At 43.1% G+C, this 22,368-nt stretch overlaps 1 protein-coding gene across 1 annotated transcript in view; it reads right to left on the reverse strand.

Moving 5' to 3' along the window:
• The window catches only part of FRMD6 (FERM domain containing 6), a 259,825-nt gene extending 238,014 nt beyond the window's left edge, over positions 1-21,811 (reverse strand). The window contains exons 1-2 of the mRNA XM_061157375.1: positions 21,752-21,811; positions 21,007-21,086 (exon numbers count right to left, since the gene is read on the reverse strand). The gene's annotated coding sequence lies outside the window, so the exon portion shown is untranslated. The remainder of the gene's footprint in view (positions 1-21,006; positions 21,087-21,751) is intronic.
• Positions 21,812-22,368: the final 557 nt, after the last annotated feature.

The following is a 22,368-nucleotide window of genomic DNA, read 5'->3' on the forward strand; positions in this document are numbered from 1 at the left end:
AAATATAGACAAATGGAAGTTAGTATCTCACTTCATCTACCACACACTCAACAAGACACACACCCACACACACACACCCTCTGCTCCTTTCTGAAGGAAACTGGGGAAGCCATTTTGTTTGTTGGTTGGCTTCTGACTGTCCAGCTTCCTCCCTGTCTCCGATGTCTTCTACTCCTGAGCTGTACGCCTTAATCAATGCAAGCCTGCACTCTTTCCTCCCCTGGGTCCCCAGTGCAAATGAACCTGACCTATGTCTAATTGCCTGGATGGTAAAGTGGTAACTTAAAAACCAGTCACTGCACATGGAGGATCTATTATTCAACTCAAGTGGAACACATTTAGGTTTTGAAGAGGGTGTCTTGGGCTACATGGGCTCCCCAGGTGACTGGGGTCAAAAAGAGTCAGATGCATGAAAGTGAAAAGTGAACGTGAAGTTGCTCAGTCATGTCTGACTCTTCGCGACCCCATGGACTGCAGCCTACCAGGCTCCTCTGCCCATGGGATTTTCCAGGCAAGAGTACTGGAGTGGGTTGCCATTGCCTTCTCCGAAAGAGTCAGATACGATTAAGCAAATGAGCATGCATCCTGGGGATACATAATAGCTGAGTTTAGTCTTTAGTGGAGGGAATTCAAGGTACAAGGTTGACCAGCAGATAGATCTTTGGCAGGGGGAGAAAATTCCATGTTCTCTCATACACCATGTAGAGGTAGTTTCTCCTGTCCCCAGTTCAGCCCTGCACAGGGCTCAGTTCAGAGAGGAAGTTAAAAAGCACTGCAGCCAACCTGTCCTGATGTTTGGGAGTAGTGATCAGTACAGCTATTGCCCAGAGGATTAGAAAGTGCCCCCTTCCAGCCTGAGTTACTATAGAAACTACTCTGCAGCATCTCAGCCGCCTAGAGCTTAAAGTTCTGCTTTTCTAAAGCTTCTCACGTTCTATTTGTATTGGTACTGGCTTTTTTGGGGGGTGGGAGATTTAAACTTTGTTGGCAAGGCTCTAGGTAAAGAGATTTTATGCTTTTTAATGGTAAAAATTCAGCCTCCCTTATGGGTTTTCCCCAACACAGCTATTCACATAGCCAGTGGATAGGTCTCCTTGGAAACAGCAGCAGCTCAGTTTGATGACAATCTCTCTCTGTACCCTCGGCTGCCTATTCCTAGCAGCTGACGCCCCGACTAGAGCAGGACACTGAGGACCACGAGTGACAAGCATCAAATCTGTGATTAAGCTGGTGGGAGGTAGGCTTAGGTAACAGTGGCGGTTCTGCCAAACCAAGATACTGTCCAGGGAACATGGGTAGCTCCGTACAAGGTTGCAACAAAGGGGGGTACCAGTTGTTCTCAAAGTAAGGGCCCAACAGTAGGCTGAGCCCAATCGTGAGAAATTTGACAATCAATGTTGAGGTTCAGGCAGTTAGGCAGGGCTGTATCACCAGGTAGAGGACGCGGGCTCTGCTACTGGGCAAAGAGACTTGTTAGCAATGGGCAGGCCTGAGTGATAGAAAGGGGACTAAGGGATGTTCCAGAACCAGCACTCAGATACAGGGAGTACAGCTGTATCTGAGTAATCTGTACTGGGATACTCAGTACTCAGCTGTACAGATACAGCTAAGATCTGGATTTGGGGAATACAGGTGGGGTGGAGTGCCTGGGCATTTGGGAGCAAGGGGCAGAGTTTTGTTATCAGAACTGGACCATTGAAGGAAGGAAGAGGCTGAATGAGGGGAAATGTGTGGTGTGGGTCTATTTCTATCTTATAGCACAATCTAAGAAAAGAGGCACAACAAGCCTCTAGAATAAGGGTGGAGGCAACACCATGGTTGAACCAGAGGATCAGGAACTCAGAGTATGTGTGAATACTTGCTGTTGGTTGGTTGATGGGAGAGAAAACAGATTAAAAAAAACAGCAATATCCACAGTTGCTGTTTTTATCTGTCTTGCATCTTCTATTTCCCCCTCTCTCTCCTTATCACCAGTCTTAATAACTGCTTTTACTAATATCTTAAAGATCTTTGAGAGGGATTACTTTTAAAGAATGTGTTAGGGTAGGGGAAAGCTTGGAGAATTATTCCTTTCTGTGTGTGTGACTACACTGTGTTTCGGAGTCTGCTGCCCAGTATTGGCTGCATCTGGGATTCAACAAGCGCAGAGACATGTGGGGGACGCAATCCAAATGCTCATAGATGATAAAAGGGACCTTATATCACGTATTGAGCTCTTTCCCCAGGGAAAATCTGGGGACCTTGTGAAAATGCAGAGTCCCAAGCCCCCAGATTCAGGGTGCTCTACAGGTGGCTCTGATTCAATAAGGCCCTGTAGGGACACTTTGGGGAAGTCAAGCATAGACTCCCCTACCCCAACCCACCACTAATATCACTGTGCCTGTCTGGGTGGAATTGATATTGGACATTCCTCATTTTGAGAGGGTGCAGGTAGAAAGCCTCTCCATCAAACTTCAAATAGCAGCTTTTCCACTGGACACACACCAATGTCCAGTGCAGGGAAGAGGAAGGTGTCCCAGGTGCCCAGTGGCCAGTGCTCTGGGATCAAACCCAGGAGACACTGAGGCAGCAGGAGAGGAACTTTCTCAGGGAAGCTACAGTTGCTTTACCATTGAGCCCTAAGCCTTATTTTTCTTCCATTCTAATCACATGAGCAGAGCTAAGTGGGTTCCAGAAATGAGGAACAAAAGAGGGAACCTACAGCCTGTTCTTTCTCCCAGTTGCTCTCCTCCACAGCTACTAGAACCCACCAATTTGTTCTGCATCCTGAAGACTAGTTTTTTATATCCATCTTGAAAACAAAATGGATTCATGAGACCAACCATCAGAAGGAGGTTGTGACTTCTTAGTGTGAGCCAGTTTTAAGTACAAGCAGTTGTTGAGGCAGAAAATTCCCCAGTGGCAGGCTTGATGGATGATATGACATTGTCTCCTGGGGACATGGTGAGTTGCTGCAGAATTGTGCAACTTAAAATAAATGATCACTCTGAACAAGGGCTGACAAGCTTCATGTCTATGCTTCTCATCACAATTCTAGTAGCGGAGCTTCCCAGCCTCTAGGTTAACCCCTTTCACTTTGGACCAAAAATTTGGAGCAGGAACATGGGTGGGATCATAAGATAACTTTTCTTTGAATAAGCAACTTTCATCTAAGGATCTCCAAGTACTTTAAAATAGTAATTAAATTGCCACAACACCTTCACATGCCTAATTATTATCCATCCACCATCCCTAGCTCTGTGCCAACACTTAAAGATGAGAACTTGAAGGACAGCCTGGCTAGACTTCAACGGCTGAGCTTATCATAGAGGTAAACCCCAAATTCAACATCCTTCATTTCTAGTCTAGTACTACAGAGGGCTAAAAATGATGAAGATGACCATATGATACTTATACATATACACACTGTGAAGTACTATTAGTAGAAAAGAAGAATAAAATATGTATATTGAATTTACAACTTAATTGAACTACTATATATATCCTACCTTTTACCCAATTTTTCCCTCTCAAGAAATTTAGCTCCATTCTGTTTCAGTTTGTCTGTCTTTAATGGGGTTCCCTAATCACCTACCTTGGGCTTTCCTGGTGGCTCAGATGATAAAGAATCCACCTGCAATGAGGGAGACCCAGGTTCAGTCCCTGGGTTGGGAAGATCCCCTGGAAGAGGGCATGGCAACCCACTCCAGTATTCCTGCCTGGAGAATCCCCATGGACAGAGAAGCCTGGTGGGCTACAGTTCATGGGGTTGCAAAGAGTTGGACATGACTGAGCAACAAAGCATGCACACAATTGCTTACATTACTTCATCATAAGTGCTGACAACTTGTCAGGTGGAATGTTCTACAACCTCTGAAAAGGATTCATGTTTCTCTGTGAGACAGCATCACCTCATAATTTGAAATGGATTATCCTAATATGGGACTTAACCTTAAAGAATTTTTATGATCAAAGCTGTTACTCACTTTATCAGAATTTCCTTCCTCTTCATTTTAGTTCATGGCCACTGGCTTGTATGATACTGTCTTATCTAAGCCAGTCACAATTCTTCTTTTTTTGGAAAGCTGGTACTAATACCACCACCAAGGTTAGAAACAAGAACTATAGTTAAGACCCAAAATTATTGGTGGTCCTAAAATGGATCTCAGCGTCTACTCTGAGGAACACCAGTTTCTCATTTAATATGTGGAATTGGAAGTAGCCACCTGGGGATAGGTTAGAAAGTAGTAGGGCTGCTTAGAGGGACTTGGGACAGAGTTGCAGATAACCAAAGCAGCTAAATTAACAGTCTTTGCCAAGCAGTCCTCTAGGTTCACTCTGAGCTGTGGGCCATGGAGGAGATCAAGATAATGAGAAGATCCACACACGACTTCAAGATGAGCCAGAGAAGCACACACACGTGGAAAGGTCAGAGAGAATGTTGCCACCACCAAGGCTATGGGAAAATGAGGAAACTAAAGAAGGTAGCCAAGGTGGGTCCTTCAGGTGTTAGTCATGGGGTTTACTTCCTGAGAGAAAGGCAGATTTGCAAGTTCTGGATGGGCTACCAATTACCAAGCATATTTGATGGAACTGTGAATACATGATATAATATGTTTACGTATTGAGATTTCTTTTAAGATTTACAAAGGAAATAATGTATACTGTTCGTAGTATGTCAATGATAAAACATTTCTACAGAGATCTCCTTTATGAGGCAAGTGAAAAACATCTCCAAATGGCTAGAGTGAAAATCTGTAGAAATAAAAATTTCTTGGGATTTCTTTTAGAAATCATGAATAATATTCTAGGACAAAATAGAGAAATAAGTTCCTGATGTGGGTGGGTGGGGGGGAATGTAAGTAATGAGACTACTGAGGATTAAGGAGAGACAGTCACATAAGAAAGGCACGAACACTCACGTAACACTGAGCAGTCTATGATGTGGTGTGTTATTTAAGGCTCTAAACAGCTGGATGTGTTAGGAGCACAAAGAAAACAGATGACCTGTCTCAGGTTGGCAAGTGGGTGACTTGGGCCTGGAATCAGCAAAACAAGTCCAAGTCCTGGGTCTGCATCTCTCTCGCTGTGTGACCATGGTCAGTTCCCTGCCTCTCAAAGCCTCAGCTTTCTCCCAGGGCTGCTGGGAGAATTAAAGAGGATGCTGCACAGAACACGCTCAGTGTGGAGCCTGGTACATCACAGAGTGCACACGATAAAATGTTAGTGCACATCACAGGTCACAGCAGCCTTCCCTACATGGCAACAAGACTGATGAAAACTAAACAACATGCAATGTCTCTGAACTGATACATGAAAGTGAAACACTCTTTTCCATCGTAGCCTCCCTGGGTGCTATGCCTGACTCCAATGTTGCTCTATTTTCACAAAATAATTTTAGACCATCTCCACTGTGAAGGCCCTTAAGGCTTACTTAAACTATACACACGTGTGTGTTTTTATTGGTAGCCAATCTTGGCCACCAACAACAATTTACTTTAAAATTATTTTTCCCTTCAGAAATCTGTCATTTAGAGTTAAACCTAATGAAGAAGAAACATAATCAAGAGGGGACAAGAGGAGATGGCTTTTTGTGTGTGTGCCTTGCAAGCCATCCCCAAAGGCAATTCTAAATAAGGATTTGTATAAACATCTTGAGTAATGATGTTTAATACATGACTTCCTGAACTCGTTACCTGAAGGATGTCCCTCATCTAAGCTTGACTTTTAAAATATTTTTTTTAAACATAAAAGCCTCATTCTCTCATAGTCATACTTGCGCTGTTGGCCTCGGTTCACTTTTGGAATAGTGAATACTGGGAAGGAAAGGAAGAGGGAAAGACCAAAGGCAGAAAGGAAAGGATGGGAAGAGAGAGACACCAAAAGTGAAAGGGCAAGTTGAGGCAGAGAAAATCAAACCAGCTTAGAAACATCACAGAGAAATCTACCTTGTAGACAACAGACCTTAATTATAGTTTGCTTTTAAAGACTTAACTCATACTGCTCTTTGTTTTGTGGAAGGGGGGAGAGGGCTTATAATGGGCTGCAATAAACTTCCCAGTCCAGCCCCAATCATTTTTTTCTTCTGCTCTGGGAAAATGTGCTTTAGTATAATACCTCAACCTTTCAAAAAACTGAACCTTTTAGGAGAACATTTCTTTTGCCCTCATATTTCGGATGCTCATTTACCACCTGTGCCTTTCTTTGCTCTTGTCTCCTCAAGGTCCCCGGAGAAGCAGGGGCTTGAGGAGGAGGAGTTGTGGGAAAGGAAGGAAGCACGCAGAGTCCTCTTATGTGAATAAAGTGATTAACAGAAAGTATAAAAGAGGCTTCTTCCCCTGTTCACAAAGCACATTTTCTTCAGAAACTGGCAGAGCTCCCAGACAATTTGCTCTGGGGACATACTCTGGCTAAACTGCTGGCAGTGTGGGCCTTGGGGCCTCCAGATGGGTTTGGGGGGCCCTGGGGAGGGAGCGCTACCAAGGGGGGAGGAGGGAAGGACTCAGTGCAGCACCGGCAGGGCCAGCGTGGGTCACGCACAGAGCAGGCTAGGTGCTCTCCCAACCACCTCGTTGCCCAGGCCTCTGGGCCACTGACACAGCTGTGGACAGGCTGAGAGGCTGGCAAGGGGAGAAGCTGGCTCCAAGGTCCAAGATGAAGGAACCTGAGTGGTCAGTGCCGGGAAGGAGCAATGAAGGATGGGGCAGTCCCCACGAGCTGGCCCGGGGAGCAGGCTGTTTTGAGCTGCACAGAACAGCTTGGAGGGCAAGGCAACCCTGTCCTCTAGCACCAAGCTAATTGTGTCTCCTGACTCTCTGCCTAGTTCAGGGATCTGAGCAAGCCACAGGGTAGGTTTGGGGAATGACCCAGAGGCAAAGATTGCTGCCACATTCCCTGGGCCCTGCACTCAGCACTGTCACCACAGCAATGCCCAGCCTGCCCCTTGCAGCTTCCGCTGGATAGTGTTTTCAACAAACACTCACTCTGGAGTACTTCTAATGAACTGGAAATCAGCAGGCACTCCATGAACCGTGATGCGGGTTGGTGGGGAAAGGAGGGAGAAGGGGACCAAGGCCATCAGCTTCTGAGGCTACTGCCAACTTCCTTGCTAACTTTTAGCTCAGTCAGATTAGGGTTCCTGATAGGGAGACTTTAAAAAGTGATTTTTCCCCTATGGTAGAACTTGGAAAAGGTCTATGGCCATGAATTATTCAGGGTCACCCACGGATTTAGTTCCCTGTGTCTTCCAGATACTCTCATGTGGATTCTTGACTAGCTTGGATATCAACAGAAAGGGTATGGGACACATTTGCCTCTCTGCTGCCTTAAATGTCCACCAACCAGGATGCCTTGAGGCTGTTAATAAAGCTGAGAACTGGTGGGCAAGTTAAGCAGGCTAGACTGCTGCTTTTATCTTTCTCTGCTCTTTCCCCCAATGGAATAGCCTGTGTGTGTGTGTGTGTGTGTGTGTGTGTGTGTGTACACAACTCATCCCTGATCATTTCAAAAAATTCAGAAAATACAGAAAAATGTAAAGAACTCCATCAACTGGAAACAAGCATGGTTGGCCTGATAGAACACATTCCTCATGATTCATTATACTATATTTTGATGGGAGATGATAGGATGCATATATTTTTATATGCATTTTATATTTTATATTTATAATCAAATTTTTTTACCCTACAATTTATCACAAATATTACCCTTCCACATTCATAAGTATAGAACTATGTTATTATTTTTAATAGCTGTTTAATAACCCAGGATAAAAATGTGCTATGATCTATTTAATCAATTGACTGTAGTTAGGTGATTTCAGTTATCACCAGATTATTGCTGATGGAAACAAGGGTCTTTGTATAAGCATCACTGAATCCTTATCAGGTAATTCTCTTAAGATGAATTCTGCAATGTAGAATTGCTGGGTCAAATCTGCTTATCTTTTTAAAGGCACTGATGCATCCTTTCAAAATTTCCTATCACAAGCAAAGCTCTACTAATATTCCATCCTTCCAAAAATCAATGAAGCCACCCATTTTCCTCCCCTGCCCTGGACACTTGGCATTATGAATCTTTTTCATCTTTTTTAGTCTGATGGTTTTAAATGATAGATCTTATTTGCTGTTTGAATTCAGTGTTCAGTGTTTCCTCTCCTCTTCTGTCATCTCTTGGAGTTCTTTCTCTATTAGCATCCCCTCCATCAGTGATGAGCATCAGCGGAGCACTTCCAGTGTGTGGGCACTGACTGTGCTGAACATCAGTGCTACGGGAGCAGCACCATCTCAAGTGCTCTGGGGGTGGAGGGACGGCCTGGAGGAATGACAGCTTCAGGGAGGAGGAGATGGCTATGTTAGATTTGATGAAATGGTGACAGCAGGATGGGTAGGAAAAGGTCGTTTGATGCAGAGGAAAGAGTATAAGCAAAGTCACCGAGGCCTGTGTTCCAGGGTGACCGGGCTGTGGGATGGCCAGGCTGATATGAGCTCTCTGTGCTGTACAGAGGAGTTTAGATTATTCTATAGTGATGACAGAGCTTAAGGAAGGGTTTTAGAGGATAGCAGTGATCAAATGTGTGTTTACAAAGTTCATTTTGGCAGTGGTGTGAAGGAGGAAAGGAAGTGGGAGAGAGCAGTTGAACCAGGAAGACCAATAAAAAGGCTGCTGAAACGGTCTGTGTGAAGACGCTGAGAGCAGGAAAGAGGTCAGGGCAGACAGGCAGGGAGCAGAGGAATACAATTTCCAAGACTGGTAACTGAGTAGGAGAAGCAGGGGAGACGTTCAGGAAGAACTGGAACAGAAGAGAAGGTATGAGCTTTGGCAAAAAAAAAATAAATAAAAAGGAAGAAAAGATGGATTCCATTTTGAACATACTATACATAGGTGACCATTTGACTTTGGATAGATACAGCCAAAAGGAAAGTATAAATATAGATTTGGGACCCTGAGAGCTGCTGTGGCTATGGATACAGGCAAGGGAATTAGGGGCACAGAGAATCCACACCCTGATTGCCAGGAGCCCTTCCCTAAGGGGTCCCTACACCCCCATATGGGCTGGACAGCCAGATGACTGCTTTGTCCTTGTCCTCAGCTTGTGAGCCCCTTTTCTTTCTCTCAGAGGTGTCCAGCTCATTACCAGGAAAGAGTAGATCAAATGTAGCCAATTCATATAAAAACTGGAAAAAAAAAATAAGCTCTTTCTCTTACGTTACAAACAGTAAGCCTTTGTTTAAAAGGTATTTGTTAACACAAAGAAATGACTTCTTAGTGGTGTGGCAACTGGGTGGGAGAGATCTGGGGGACCAAAGCCTTTCTGAGCTCTGCCAGGTCATGTCAACAAACCACCATCCAAGCCTGCCCTGTGTTGGCGGCTCTGCTCCGCTGTTAGAGATCCAAAATTCAAAGCACTGCCAGCCTCTGAAGAAAGCGTTTATAACTTGAGTTTGCCTTAAGACAGAGCTTTGCAGCCAGAGACCTACTGCCAGGAACCAGGTTTAAGCCCCGGGACCTGAAGAGGAACAGGGGGTGCATCCTGGTGCCGTCAGCTGGGTGTCTTCTCAGTTATGGCTTGAACAGCTCAATTAAAAGGACAGGGAGTGGCCGTCTAAATTTAAGTAGAAACACAGTGAAACAAATCTGGGTCATTTTAGCCTACTTTGTTCTCTTCAGCATCTTTTGGTTTATTTTTTTTAATTGGAGTTCATTCGCTTTACAATGTTGTGTTAGTTTCTACTATATAACAAAGTGAATCAGCTATATGTATACACATATCCCCTCTCTATCACCACAGAGCATTTAGTAGATTTCCCTGTGCTATACAGTGGGTTCTTATCTTCAGCATTTTAATATATATTTATCTAGAAAAACTAAAATTGCCTCAGAGAGTCTTCAGGGATGGAGATATGTGTCAGCTCTCAGCTTCATGTTTCAGCAGCTGACATTCTAGCTTGTCTCCAGACCCAGAAAACCTTACTCTGACTCGACTAGAAATCACTCTACCTTTCTTTTAATCCTGTCTATTTTTCTCCCTGGCTCCCTTCAAACCCTCTTTGTCTGTTGCATCAAATCAGGGATGCCTACTGCATCTGGAAACGCAGCTCTGGCTGTGCCCAGGGAATCAGACAGGGACTGCCAACCACACCCACGACTTCAAAGCACATCATTCCATGCACTTCAGGAAATGAGTCTGCGGTGGATGCACCCCACTCACCAAAACTGATGAATAAACAAACAACGCCTCTATTATTTCAGTACTAAGGACTTAACTAGAAAGGATGTATCTTAAAAACAATATTTTGCTCCATGATTTGTATTACTTCATGGCTTTCCCTGTTACAAATATATGGATGTCATTAACTGCAAGTCAAAAAATGAAAGGTTTCTTAAATAAATTAGGCATTTGAGGTGTAGGGGGATGGCACAGAGAACATATCCCATGCACTTATGCAGGGAAGCAACAATGCAGAACGTGGGAATAAATGGCTCCCATCCAGTGCTGAACCTACACAAGATAAACAAACCATAAAGTAAAGACTCTGCCTGAAATGTGGGAGACCCAGTTTCAATCCCTGGGTCAGGAAGATCCCCTGGAGAAGGAAATGACAATCTGCTCCAGTATTCTTGCCTGGAGAATTCCATGGACAGAGGAGCCTACAGTCCATGGGATCACAGAGTTGGACACGACTGAACACTAACACTTTCACTAAACACCTCAAAGGAGGAGGCAAGGCAAGAGGGAACAGGACACGGAGAGATTACAATCTCTTATTCAGTCCATCACACAATTCTAAGCCCAAATGGTTAGAGTTCCCAGGCAGAGGAAATGATTTCCACTATGAAGGAGGAAGAGGCAAACTCCCTGGGGCACCAGTTTCCTTAATGACAGGCCACCCTGAGAAGCGGGCAAGGCTCCTTTAAGTATTCATGGCAAAAATCCCTGCAGTATCAAAGATCAAAAGAGCTTTGTAATGTAAGGCAACACTTTTGAGACTGTTGACACTTGCAATAGAAATTAACTTCAAAACATCTTACTTCTGTGCTCACTGTATGGGCTTCCAAGTGCAGGGCCCTGAAGGTGACTCACACCTATCTGTGTAAACACGGCATCTTCTATGGCTTCCATGTTGTTTTACCTTCATAAACCTTCTTTTTCTGTTAACTGAATACACATTTAATTACCCAGGCCCTTCAATGTTCACATAAACAAAAACTACTCCAGAAGCAGTTGAGTAGCACAGATCTCACTTCCTTCAAAGCTTCTCTCTATACAGACACACTCCATTATAGTACTTTCACCTGTGCGTGCTAAGTCGCTTCAGTCATGTCTGACTCTTTGCGACCTTGTGAACTGTAGCCTGCCAGGTTTCTCTGTCCATGGGATTCTCCAGGTAAGAATTCTGGAGTGGGTTGCCATTTCCTACTCCAGGAAATCTTCCCAACCCAAGATCTAACCCTTGTCTCATATCTCCTGCATTGGTAGGCAGGTTCTTTACCACTAGTGCCTCCTGGGAAGACTTAGTTTATTTCTTTAACATTTCCACATTATTTCCCCAAATGTGTAACTGCCATGACCCTTTAAAGTGCCACACCAACAACATTTGGGTAGATATTAAAAGACACAGTTGTGAATGTGAGCCCCTGCTTCTTTCTCACCGTGCAAACTTGGCGCTTTCACGTGTCATTAATCTTGAAACAGCAGCAGCAGAACCAGAGTGGCTGTTTTCTGCTGGGATCTGTGTGTTCTCCTCTGGGGTGACAGTGAGCCCTGCCAAGTTCTTCTGAGACACAGCACACTCCGGCCAACATTCAGGGCTACCAAGCCATTATTATAATAATATATCAGAAGATTTTCAACTTAACAAACTCAGTTCAGATACGAGAATCACATAAGATCAACTAGGAAAAAAAAAAATCCCTCCCTATCTATTTGTTCTGAATGGGAAAGCTGATAGCCAAAGAAAAGTCAGGGTTCTAGAAGAAGAGTTTCTACAGAAAACCCAAAGGGCCAAACACCAGGGGAAAATATACAGACTCTGGGATGCTGCCCTGATTCCTTCTGCACCCCAGGCCTTGTTTTCCTGCATTTTCGTTGTTCCTCCTGCTGTCCCTGTCTGCACACAGCCATGCAGCAGTGATCACAAGTGATGACAAATAAGCACAGCCCCCAGAGCCATGCTGCCTGGGCCCAGGACCAGGCTTATTTTCTGTGTGACCTTGGGCCATTAACTAGTTTCTCTGTGCTTTATTTCTTCATCTGTAAAATGGGCTGCTTTGAGGATTAAATGAGTGGGTGTCTTTTGCACAATGTCTGATATTAGACATAATCTGTTCCCTCTGCTCAACCCTTGGTCTTTGTTAGGCTGTGACAAGAACATGGATGGATCTTTCCAAATATGAAATAAGAGCAACTTTGGAACCAAATTCCAGAGTCTGCCTGTGGGGATTTGGGCAGATTTAGAGCAGTAGTACTATGCTAAAAAATGCTTTATGTATAAATCCTCTCATGTAATCCATAAGATACCTATAAGAGATTTACATTAGCTATTCTTCAACTAAACATTCCTCCCAGGACCCTTACTCTTGTGTAACTCCTCCCATATTGACTCTGGACTTGGTCACAGGCTTACTCTGGCCAATGGGACCAAGAAATGTAGATTAGTAGAAATTTGGTAAATGCTTATACATTAAATCTTGCACCTTTACAATGCTGCCACCTCCATGTCACAAAGTCTAGCCTCCTTAAGGATGCAAGAGAACAGGGAGAAAGAGGCCACGGGCCACGCTGATCCCCACCCCTCGCTGGTTTTCCAGCTGAAGGTAGTTAACTTGAACAAGCCCAGGTGACATCAGCAATTAAAAGAGCCAGTCAACTCACAAAATCATCAGAAACAATAAATTATTGTCACCAAGTTTTAGAGTTATTTGTTACTCTGCAGAGAATAACTAAAACAGAAATTAGTGAGTACAGTGATTCCACAACAGAAACTTAAAAACAAGAGGCCTTGGCTTTGGGACTAGATAGTTGGCAGAGGCTGAAAGGGCAGTTAGGAATTTGTTTTTTTTTTTTTTTTTTTTGAGGCTGAAAATGGGCCACCTGAGTTGCTGACACAATCTGCAAAATTATAACCTGTAGTCATTTGTAAGGCAAAAAACACATATCTAATAAATTTGTGGGTCTGAGCTAAAGAAGTTTTCAGGTAGAAGTACCAGAAGTGCTAGAAGTGCCAATAGGTTTTTTTTTTTTTTTTCTTAACTTTGCTTAGAAAGGTACACAAAGAGAGAAAGATGAGTTAAAGAAGGAACCGCTGAGTTTAAAAGCAGAATTTAGAGGAAATTAGGAGGACCTGGAACTTGCTGAGTTTAGAAATAAAACTGTTCCTCATTTCCATCCTCTCCAGATGGCAAAGGATTCTCAACATAAGAAATGGTCTCAGTGTAAAGATTACTCAAGATTGTGGCTGTAAGATCCTTTATTATGACCTTTAAAAGACTTTGAGTAGATCTTTTCAACTAGACAAAAGCACTTCTAAGATAAATAGATGCCTAATCTCAAAATAGCTCTGAGTAATCTGGAGCTGGGCTGCCCAGTGCAGTAGCCACGAACCACACATGACCATTGCATACATACTTGGAGTGTAGCTAATCCAAACTGAGAGGTACTCTAAGTGTAAAATATACACTAGATTTCAAAAAATAGTAAGAAAAAATCAAAATACCTTATTAATAATTTATTACATTGATTACCAAATTGAAATGGTAATATTTTGGATATATTCAGTTAAACAAAATGTATTACTAAAATTACTTCCATTTGTTTCATTATGAAAGTGTGGCTCTTACAACTTTAAAAAATACGTATGTGGTTCATATTGGTAGCTTACATCATATTTCTATGAGACAGCACTAGTGTAGAAAAAGGCCTGTCCCAAGAAGAATCTTAGGTATAGATTTTATTTAATGAAATAAACAATAATAAGGTACATAGAAAATCCATAATGTTTTTAAAGGAATCCTGTCAGATTCAAGTAAGTATCTAAAATGATAGGAGACTTCTAGACCACCCAACTTTCTACAATCAGTATGCAGGCTGAGAAAGCTACATAGCTGCAATTATAGGCTATTTGTATTTAAAAAGAAATGACATCTCAGAAGATGGAGCCAAGAACCAGAGGACTGAATCCAGAGAAGACCTAGACCCTTATCAAGAAAGCTTGCCTGCTTGAGTTGGAAAACCTGATAATATGTACCCAGATAGATTTCAGAATTGCTATTCTATGGAGCAGTTACTGCAATTGTCTCCTATTGTGTTATTTTTGAATGGGAATATCTATTGGGGTTACCACGCCCCTGTTTCAACACTTTATGTTGGGTATATGGTTTAGTTTACAGGCAGAATTTAGAGGAAATACATAGGACTTAACCTTAATCTCTGATTGCAGAGAAGTTATCCATGAGAAACCCTATCTATATCTGTACCAGATTCAGATTACAAGATCATGGCCTTTGAGTCTAATGGGGTCATTGGATGAGATCTCAGGGGTCTTAGGAGGGCAGTGTATTTTTCCTATGGTAGCAATTTAAATAATTGTGACCATGGGGTGAACCTGATGGATTACAAATGACCACACATTATTTAAAATTTTCTAATTAAGAGGTAGAGTTTATTCCTCCCACCTTTTGAATCTGGGCTGATCTTTTTACTTCTTTGTCCAATTGAATGTGGTGAAGTGGTGGTGTGCGATATCCCCAAGCCCAGACCATAAAAGGACTTACAGCTTCTATTCTTGTCTTCTTGGTACTCTGAGAATACCACACTCTTATAAAGCTCAAAAGGAAAGGCCACCCCAGCTGTTCCATCCCTTGCTATTTGAGGTCCCAGATGTGAGGGTGTCACCATCTTAAATCTGCATCTGACTGCAATCAAATGAATAGGTCCAGGAAAAAACCATAGTAAGAACGACTCAGCTGGACAAAGAATTAATAAATAATAATAAAAAACCTGATAAGCAATGAATCATTGTTGTTTTCAGCCATTACTGTGAGGTGATTTGTTCTACAGCAACAGATAACGAATATCTATCCATGGTCTAACAAGGAATAGAGTGGAGCAGATGGGACAGGCTTTCTGGCAGAGGTGTCACTTGGATTCTACTGTGGTTGTGATGCCATTACTACCATGTTCTTCAATACATGGGCCTCTCCAAAGTGCTGCTCACAACATGACAGCTGATATCCCCCAGGGTTAGCGAACCAGGAGAGGAGAAAGTAGTCAAAATAGAAACCACAATATATTTTATCATCTCTTCTCCTGTACGCTATTGGTAACACAGACCAACCCTGATGGAATGTGGGAAGGGACCACTAGGGTGCTGATATCAGGGGACAGAGATCATTAGGGGCCACCCAGGAGGCTGACTACAACATAAACTAGGAAACAAATAAATGTACTTCATATCCTAGTCTTCATTTCAAGAATCTCCAAGAGGCTAGTTTTCCCATATCCCTCTATTTCTCCTCTGACCTACTTATTTATCATGAGTTTTACCCATTTCTCTTTACTTTTCAACTTATCCCTCACCTGTTATCCCCCTCTCCAATTTCATCAGGCCACAGAACACGGCATTTTAGGTCTTCAAAATTGGCTGAAGGCAATTGCAGCAGTTAGCTGACTCAGCGGGGTCCTCAGGTAGAGGCCTCAGTGATGGCAAGAGAGACCCTCCAACAACAGAACTCCCAAAATTTTTGCAGAGAACTATAAATGATTTCAATTCAGTAAAAAGCAGGCCAACATGGAACTGTGAGGAAACAAGTCCGTGTGTTTGTTGCTGATGACGATATAAAGTTTCTGAGGAAAGCAATCTTTTCAGCTATTTGTTATAAATATTTGTCATACTATTTCATTCACTAATGTCCTCGTTGGAAAACATAACCTCCAAATACAACAATAATGATGACAAATAGAAAAAGTGGTCTTTGAACCATCTCAAATCCTGGATAACAAAAAATTGGCCTGCGTAATAGGACAGAAAACTATATCAGCATAAGTGTCAAGCCTGTCATTTCATTGACACTGACCTGTGTCTATGGAATAAAACTATGCTAGAAGCACAAAGTAGGGCATATGTAAGTACAGACACACTAAGATCAAGATCTGGAAAAATCAAAGGTGATACAAATAGATTACAGTTGATTAGGATCTTGGCGGTTAAACCTTTTCATGTGAAGACTATTTCCTCAGGAAGTCATTCCTCTTTGAGATGAGTCGGAAACTATCAAATCTTAATAGAAGCTGATTGCCATTAACCCAAGCAACACCCTCTGAGTCTTGGTTTCCTTGTTCATCCAATAGGTGTCACATACCTAAGTCTCAGAAGACTAGATGAGATCAACAATCTGAGTCCATCCTGTCTACTGGAAAGGGGTTTGGAATCCAGGTGGAAGCAGTGTGGAAGAAAGGAAGCAACCCAGGCTTTGCATTCTGCCTTATGTTTGTGTTACACCCCCATCATACTTACTAACTTAACTCTTTTTGACCCTGAGTTTCTTCAACTGAAAATGGGCCTTTCTACCTTGCCAGGTCCTGTTGTCATTCCCTTTTTCAGGGGATCTTCTGGATACAAGAATTGAAACTGGGTCTCCTGAATTGCAAGCAGATTCTTTACCACCAGAGAAGCCCAGCATATGTCAGAGGTTAGGAGAATACTCAGCACATAGTAGGTGCTCAATTAATATTAGCTCCCTTTCTTTTTGTTACCTCAAATCTGCAACCCTTTCAATCTCTCCTAATAAAATGAAAAAGGAAACCCTTTGAAACTGGAAACAAGCAAGTTATGCCCAAAACTTGAAAAAGTGATCCTTTACTAGCTCATTACCAAGTCACACAATAAAAAAGTTTGTAAGTCTAAGGGGATGAGGTCTTGCTGTGCTGTTCTAGTTAACCAAAGGGCCATCAAACAGTTTCTGTGCGGAGGCCTGAAACTGCACAGGTTTCTGATTTGAGCCCTTCCCTGGCATCCTTAGTCTTGGGAGACAGAACAGTTTGCCTACAGGTTGAAAACAGAAAGCATTCAAGATGTGAGAGTATTCCCCAGAAAAGAGCCTGTGACATGACTTGTGAATTGTGGAGCCTAGAGACCACACTCTCTTCCTCAGAGGAATTTCCAACGGTGCTAACAGTGGTAGTTGGTGAAAGAGAAACCATCCCTGTCGGAGAACTCCTCCAGCTTCCAGGTAGGTTCTGGGGAATATATCAGCTGAAAGTCAAGGAAAGGGAAAGAAGAGGTTATAGACTCTCTCAGAAAGGGAAAGAAGAGGTTATAGACTCTCTCAGACTCCTCTTAAGGCTGGAGTCTGTCTCCAACAGCACCAGCACAGTGGAAGTAAAACATATGCTCCTTTGGAATTAAAGTCAGCCCCAAATAGCAAAGAAAGAACAGGACGCATGACCCTTGTTTGTAAACAAAGACCAAGATAAATGTCGGCTGCCAGACCTCAAAGGAAGGGATGACAGGCCACTTGCAGAGAGAAGCCACAGGCAGCAGAACGAACCCTTTGGTCTCCCTGGTGGTCTCTGGCAGACCTTTCCAGAGGCATCACGGAAGAGCAGGGGAGCCAAGGGAGCCAGAAGGCCACCTGCCCCAGCACCCTCCTCACAGGTCTGTTTTTCTATCTTCTCTTAGTTAATGTTTAAGTGTTTATAAACTTGATCATCACTCACATCACAGCTGTGATTGAAGGTTTTGGAGTCTGGCACTCAGATGCGAATCTCCCAACAACAGGTAAATGTCTAAGCCTCAGTTTCCTTGTCTGTATCATGGGGATACCAGCATTCTCTACTTCACAGATGGTTGTAAAGAATAAATGAGAACATGTATGTTAAAAGGTCCATCTAGTCAAGGCTATGGTTTTTCCAGTGGTCATGTATGGATGTGAGAGTTGGATGGTGAAGAAAGCTGAGCACCGAAGAATTGATGCTTTTGAACTATGGTGTTGGAGAAGACTCTTGAGAGTCCCTTGGACTGCAAGGAGATCCAACCAGTCCATCCTAAAGGAGACCAGTCCTGGGTGTTCATTGGAAGGACTGATGTTGAAACTGAAACTCCAATACTTTGGCCACCTCATGCGAAGAGTTGACTCATTGGAAAAGACCCTAACGCTGGGAAGGATTGGGGGCAGGAGGAGAAGGGGGTGACAGGATGAGATGGCTGAGTGGCATCACCGACTCGATGGACATGAGTTTGAGTAAACTCCGGGATTTGGTGATGGACAGGGAGGCCTGGCGTGCTGTGATTCATGGGGTCGCAAAGAGTCGGACATGACTGAGTGACTGAACTGAACTGAACTGATGTTAGCACAGTGGCTGGCACACAGCCAGTGCTCACACATGCTAGGTACTATTATTATTTGTGTTCTGTTGTTGCTGATTCTGCCCTTGGCTTTGTCATGACCGACTCAGACATTTTCCAGAGTGAGGAATTAGGTATTATTGATGTCAACCACAAAAAGTGGCAGCTATAGGGGAGAAATGAAGAGGGAGAGTGCCAGTAATGATGTAGCATCCACATGTATCAGTCTAGTTTCTGAGTCTGTCTTGGCCAGCTTAGAAGTTAGCTTCTCAGGGCAGAAGAAACATCAGGGCTGGTCTTCAAGGAGATTCAATCATGCTTGCTGAGGGTTCAGGGGCCATTCATGGGTTTCCCTAGTGGCTCAGATGGTAAAGAGTCTGCCCACAGTGTGGGAGACCTAGGTTCAATCCCTGGAGAAGGGAATGGCAACCCACTCCAGTATTCTTGCCTGGAGAATTCCGTGGACAGGGGAGCCTGGTGGGCTACAGTCCATGGGGTCACAAAGAGCTGGACGCAACTGAATGACTAACACACACACACACACACACACACACACACACACACACACACGGGCCATTCACACATGATATACAATGAAGAAGGTCCCCTGGGAGACATCTGGAGAAGACTCCTCCATAGGGGCAGGAGTTCTGTCCACCTCCCTCCCCACCTCTCACTCCCACAGGGTTTGGGGGAGAAAACAGTGGCAGAGACTGCATCACCCCTGCCTTGGGGCCAAACATCCTGTCAAGGACCAGCACCTCACTCTCAACCAGGGAACTCGAGACTCACAACAAGACTCAAATCAAACAGCAGAGCTCTGCTATTCCTCGGCCTCAGAGCACTGGATTTTATGGGAGCTGGGGCTGTTTGGTTTCAACAAGTTGTCATTTCCAACTGGAAGACAAGATATGCTTTTCTAGGAGATCAGTACACAAGTAGTTTTGATAACCAGGCCACCTTAGAAGCTGTGTTCCAGTAATTGCACTACATCTCTGGAGTTCTTTTTTTGATAACACAAATAAGAAGAAAGTAAAGTAAAGGTTTCTGACTTTTGTCTTAGGTGTTACCAGCAAAAAGACAACTCCATAAGGGTTACTGAGGGCTTTCTGTCTCATGGTAGACTCTGCCTGCAATGCAGGAGACATGGGTTCGATGACTGGATCAGGAAGATCCTCTGGAGCAGGAAATGGCAACTCACTCCAGTGATCTTGCCAGGATAATCCCATGGACAGAGGAGCCTGGTGGGCTACAGTCCATGGGGTCTCAAAGAGTCGGACATGACTGAATGACTGAGTACACATACACACACACACACACACACAAAAGATTGCTGAAGAGGAAATGCAGCATGATATATATATATACATGTATGTAAGTATGTATGTGTGTATATCGTCCAGGGCCTAGGACAATGCCCAGAATACAGAGGTGCTGATTAATGTTTGCATAATAAATGTTTACTGAAGTTCATTTAAAAATAGCCCTGCATCGGAACTTTCCTCGTGATCTACTGCCTAATAATCCACACTCCCAATGCAGCAGGCTGGGTTCAATTCCTGGTCAGGGAACTAGATCTCATGTGCTGTAACTAAGAGTTCATATACCACAACAAAGCTGGAAGATCCCAAGTGCTTTAACTTAGATCCAATACAGCCAAATAAAATAAATAAATACTCAAAAAAAAGCCCAGCACTGATCCGTAACTCCATGTATCAGGAGAGTACCTTCTCTCTCTCTCTCTCTCTCATACACACACACACAAACATACACATAAAATGGCAAACAACAGGCAACCTCAATATATGGTCATTTTAAAAAATAACATAATAACACAATTCACAAATATTTTCTCTGAGAATCGATTTTCTGGTTGCTGACTCTCAAACTTTGTTTCTTTAAAAAAGATAGACCTGAATATTCTCATAGAACTCCACTTTGTTCTTTTCCATATTCCCTTTATTCCTTCATTCTATCATGCACACCTCATATTTTATCTTTACAACATTTGGGATCTGGTTATGACAAACTCTGTAACAGCTCATCATATTCCCTCTAGTGTCTCTTGTCTAGTTTTACTAAGTTATATCCCTTATACAGAAGTACATGACCCCAAAATACATAAAAGTCTTTTTTTGCAACCGAAAGAGTGAGGGTGTAACTGATGTGAATGTAACTGACACTTATTTAACATCGATGTCTCCAAATAACTTCCTTTTTAAAAAATGTATGGTGTGTTTTACAAGAAGTCCATTTATGGACTCTTGAAAAATTTAGAACAAAACAATGAATCAGAGGGGGACTGTCTTCTAGTCAGATCATCGTCTGTGCTTTTGTGAGTGTCCTTAACAAAGTCGACTGTTTGGCAAATGGGACACTTATGTATGTAAACATGCAGACTACAAGGGAAAATCCAGAGAACGCAGAGACTGTCTAATTCATCAAGGCATGAATTTCTTCCTGGTACAGACTGCAATGGCTATTATATTGGACAACCCAAGCCAACCCCTCCCCCCAAAAGAAATCAATTCTCTCATTAGTCTGGGATGATTGATGGACAGAAATCATATTATTTAAATCCTTTGTTGATTCTGTGCCCAATATATTGATACTTAACATGAAATTTGCCTTCAGATCATGCTTTACAAAAAACAAAAAGTAAGAACAACCATTCATTTCCTACCTGCTGCTGTGGCCACCAGAAGCCAGGCTGCTGCTCTCCAAATGGGGCAGGCTTCAGGATTTAATCTTCAGCTCCCTCCCCTGGAACCAGAATCGTCAGAAGAAAACTTTCAATTGCTATGAGCAAGCCAACTGTTTACTTCCAGCCAGTTCTTCCTTATTCCCATGGCTTGCTGAGTGCCAGAGTGGGGTGCTTAAGAAAGGATGTCTGGGGATAAAGGGGTAGAGTTTGGGGGAAAAGAGATGAGAGAGTTCCCAGGGCAAGAATTCGCTCACCCAATACCCTTCCTTCGAGCAGAGGAAAGCCCTCTTTTTCAGTTTTAATTTCTCATGGAAGAGCTGCCACTGCATTACTCACAAGTAATTACTACATTGCTCCTTTACAAACAGCAGACATACTTTTTGGGCGAGCCTCCAGATTTCTGATGCATGCCTGTACCTGTCCACAGGGATAATGCTGTGCCTGGGAAAATTGAGAGGACAACAAGCCCGCCCAAAGGGAGGACCAGGTCTAGACTATTAATCAAGTTCCTGAGATAAAATATGCCACAAAAGAAGATCAGAGATTTCTGTGAGCCCCTCCATCCATAGTGCATCCACCTCACTCATGCAATCACCTGGTTAGGACTCAAACTTTTTCCAAGTAGACCAGCAGCCACGCTTCATCAAGCTTCAACTTGTTTGCCCAAGGAGGAAAGGAGGAGCAAGAATTACTATTACAGAAGGAATGTGGTTTTCTTACTTACTGTGAGCAGTCGATGTAGGACAGTCAAAGATGATCGATGTGCAATTATAGCTCCTCTAAGTTTAATATCTGAAATACAGTGTTTAAGAAGACATTTCAGTGGTAAGCATGTATTATAGAGGCTTCATATTCAATTCATTTCTAGTTTCCAACAAAAAGAGGTAACACAGTAGAGAGGTTTCTACAACAAAGGGGTAGCAATAGGGAAATCTTGGGTATATTGTTTACTATTGTGACTTACTCTGGTTTCCAAATAAGTAAAAGGAGAATACTGTGCTGCAAGATCTGCACAGTAATATACCATCATCTCTCACTTTTACATCTATCTGCCTTCTTCTTACATCAACATTTTAGTTCTCCTCTAGGGACTCATCCCTTCCTTTCAGTTTTTTTGGGTGGGGTTGTACCACCCTTAGGCTTCTTCAGAAATGTAACTGTGGCAAAGCTGAGCTAGTCAGAGTCAGATTGATGGGGAGACTGGTCCAGAGAGGAGTTCACGCCAGCAGAAGTCATTGATGGGACTTGCTGTGAAGGGGAGTTCTCATCTTGTTGTGGCTGCTAATCTGGTAAAATAGAATCTCTTGCTTCGGGTGGCCGTCCTAGGGAAAGAGGGACTAC

This window comes from Dama dama, chromosome 12, assembly GCF_033118175.1.
Source record: "Dama dama isolate Ldn47 chromosome 12, ASM3311817v1, whole genome shotgun sequence".
Classification (NCBI taxonomy): domain Eukaryota; kingdom Metazoa; phylum Chordata; class Mammalia; order Artiodactyla; family Cervidae; genus Dama; species Dama dama.